Raw genomic sequence first — 3343 nt, 5'->3', positions numbered from 1 at the left:
TGTAGCAGTGGAAAGGGAGGGAAGGGATGCCTCTCATACTTATTTCTCTGATCGTGGCTCCGTTAGTTCAAGAATCGATTTTATTTTCCTATCTGAATTTATTACAGTGAAGAGTTATGAAGTTAAGCCTTTTTTATTTTCTGATCACAAGATGGTTTTCTGTACCTTTATGTTGGAGGAGGGGATTGTTTTCGGAAGAGGGTTATGGAAACTGAATACCATGATTTTGGAGGAGGAGGAGGCCTGTACTAAGTTTGAGGTTTTTTTTATACGTTTGGTGGAGAGGAAAAAGGAGTTTAAAGAAATATTGCAGTGGTGGGATTGGGTTAAGGTACAGATAGGCATCTTCTTTAAGAAAGCAGGTGTGGAAAGAGCAAGGCGGAGGAAGGAGAGAGAAGAAGCTTTGGTGGAGAGGTTGCACCTATTATTAAAGTGTAAAAAAGCGGGTATTGATGTGGAGGGGGAGTTGGAGGAGGTACAGGAAGAGAGGAGCAGTTTCCTGAAGGAAAAGGGGAAACAAATTATCTTTAGTGCAAAGGTGCAAGATATGGAAGAAGGAGAACAGTGTTCAAGGTTCTTCTTCAAAAAGGCTATGGGGGCAAAAAAAGTTATGAAGAGTGTGTTTACAGAGGAAGGGGAAGTGTGTGGAGAGGAAATGGTAAAAGAAGCGAGGCTTTTCTATGAAAAATTATATGAAGAGCATGCAGGGACTACTAAAGAGGAAATTATGGAAAACTGTGAAGTCCTGAGAGGAAGTTTGAGAAGTGAGGAGGCAGAGGCTATATTAAATGTAGTTACAGAAGAGGAGGTGGAGGGGAATTTGAGAAGGATGCCGAAAAATAAAACTCCAGGGGAAGATGGGCTTCCAGCAGAATTTTATGTCAAGTTTTGGCCGATCTTAAAAAATCACTTGGTGGAGGTGGTAAAGTACTGTGTGGAGACTGGGAATCTGTCCCCATCAATGAAGGAGGGGGTGATTACCTTGCTATACAAGAAAGGGGAGGAGTGTGATTTGAAAAATTGGCGACCGATAACCTTATTAAACGTCGATTATAAAATAATATCAAAGTTGTTGGCGAGTCGTCTCAGTCAGGTTGTTGGAAGCCTAGTGGGGGAGTGGCAGACATGTGCAGTTCCTGGTAGAAGGATTTCAGATAACTTGACGTTGTTAAGAGATCTGATCGTTTATGCTCAGTCAAATAATCTCCCACTGGCCGTAGCTGGTATTGACATTGAAAAGGCATATGACAGGGTGGCTCATTCCTTTTTATTTGGAGTTTTGGGACAGATGGGTTTTCCAGACAAGTTTTTGGTGGTTCTTAAAAAATTATATACTGGCATGACTAGTCGTGTACTAGTAAATGGTAAAGTGTCCGACCCTTTTGGTGTAAGTTCTGGAGTAAGGCAAGGGTGTCCCTTGTCCCCAGTTATGTTTATATGTGTGATGGAACCCCTTTTGCGACACGCACAAAGGGATAAGATTTTCCGAGGTTTTTTTACCCCAGGAGGGGATGGTGTAAGAGTAAAATCCATATGCTATATGGACGATGTTACGTTCTTTTGCTCCTCTCCAGCAGACTTAAATAGAGCGGAGCTGCAATTAAGGCTATTCGGGAGTATGTCCGGTCTGCAAGTTAATTGGAATAAAAGCCAAGTGTGTGTGCTAAGTGGGTCCTGTAGTACAACGCAGAGTCGTTTAAAAACCACCGAAACTATCGAGGTACTGGGGGTTCAGTTCCAAAGAAACATAATGAGTCAGGATAATACCCAAAAAGTGATAAGTAAAATATCCCAGAAGTTGGAATTTTGGAAATTGAGGCGCTTGACCCTCTCTGGGAAAGTTCTGGTGGTGAAGGCAGTGATACTGCCTCTCCTGTTATATACTAGCTTAATTTTTCCGCCAAATGTGGGGTCTATCCAAAAGATTACCAGACTACTTTTTGTCTTTTTTTGGGGTGCGAAAATGGAGAGGGTGTCCCGTGTTACAGTTATGAAAGATGTGAAACTTGGGGGATATAACTTCCCTAATATTCAAAATTTTATTGGTATACAGTTGTGGATAAGCCATTTTAAAACCTATTCTGCCAATGGAGTTGCTGCAAGGTTCGTGAGGTACTTAGCTGGATGGACTATGCTTAAGTGGGGGTGGTGTGTGAAGGACCTAAGGAAATCTATGGCCTTGATCCCATCCTTTGTATATCTCCGTTTGCACCAGTTTTTTTTGAAAAATAAATTGAGTGAGTTGGGGGTTGGAGCTATGTCTAAAGCTAATCTTGTTAAGTGGATGAGGAGAGAAGAGGTGGTGACTAATATTTTAGGTCTAAAATCTATTTCAGCGGAAAAATGCTGGGGGAATTTTTTGACCAAGGGAGTAACTAATAGACAAAAAGAAATTTCTTGGATGGCCTTTCAGGGCTGTTTACTCACAAAATCTTTTTTAAAAGCAAGAGATTTAGCTAGAGATGATAGATGCCCAAGGGAGGGATGTGGGGAGGTGGAAACCGCAGCTCATGTCTTTTGGGAATGTAATTTTGCAAAAAGTGTGTGTAAAAAAGCGGAGAAGTTTGTGAATGGTGTGGTGGAGGTGGAGAATATGTGTTTTTTAGGGTTTTTTTTGGTTTGGTGGTTGGAAGGGTGCAACAACGACGGAAGGCCTGGATTTTCTTTGCTATTCTTAAAGAAGTTCTGTGGGATGTTAGGTGTTGGAAGTGGAAGAAAAATGTTAACGTTTCAGAGAAAGATTGTATGAATTTATGTTTGGCTAAACTTTATGTTGTGTTGTTGTATGATAGGAAGTGGATGGGGGTGGAGGATGCAAACTTGTATTGGAAGTATGATAGATGGAGAAGAGAATTTAGTGGGGGATAGTGTTTGGTTTTTATTGTGTACTTACCTTTTATGAAAAAGATGATATCCAAATGATGCAAGGAACGCTGCTCAGTGAAGGTGTCGTGAGTTTCATGCTGATGTAGTGATTCAGTCTGATGGAAAAAAAAAAAAAAAAAAAATCTGTTCTTATCAGTTTCCAGGAGGTGGCGCTTGCTTCCATCCCTGATCTATGGCAAAATAGAGACGGGATTGCGGTTGCTATGCAAAACCTGCTGGAGTAAAGGTGACCTGGAACGGTTTGTAGCCGAAAGGGAAGCCTTCTGATGGAGATGGAGAACCACGGGGTCTGAACCGGAGGGTCGGGACCCTGGCCTTCTGGCCTGGATTGGGGCAGATCTAGCTCCGGACAGTTATTCGGGAGAGAACGCTTACTCCCCTCTTGTAGGGGGGGGAGTGGTTAGTACTTCCCGAATGTAATTAGGAGGGAGTGATGGGAGCGACGGTGGAGCCTGAT

This window comes from Aquarana catesbeiana, linkage group LG03, assembly GCF_042186555.1.
Source record: "Aquarana catesbeiana isolate 2022-GZ linkage group LG03, ASM4218655v1, whole genome shotgun sequence".
Taxonomy (NCBI): Eukaryota; Metazoa; Chordata; class Amphibia; order Anura; family Ranidae; genus Aquarana; species Aquarana catesbeiana.
The sequence above is the reverse complement of the archived record's forward strand: the minus strand, read 5'-3'. Positions refer to the sequence as shown.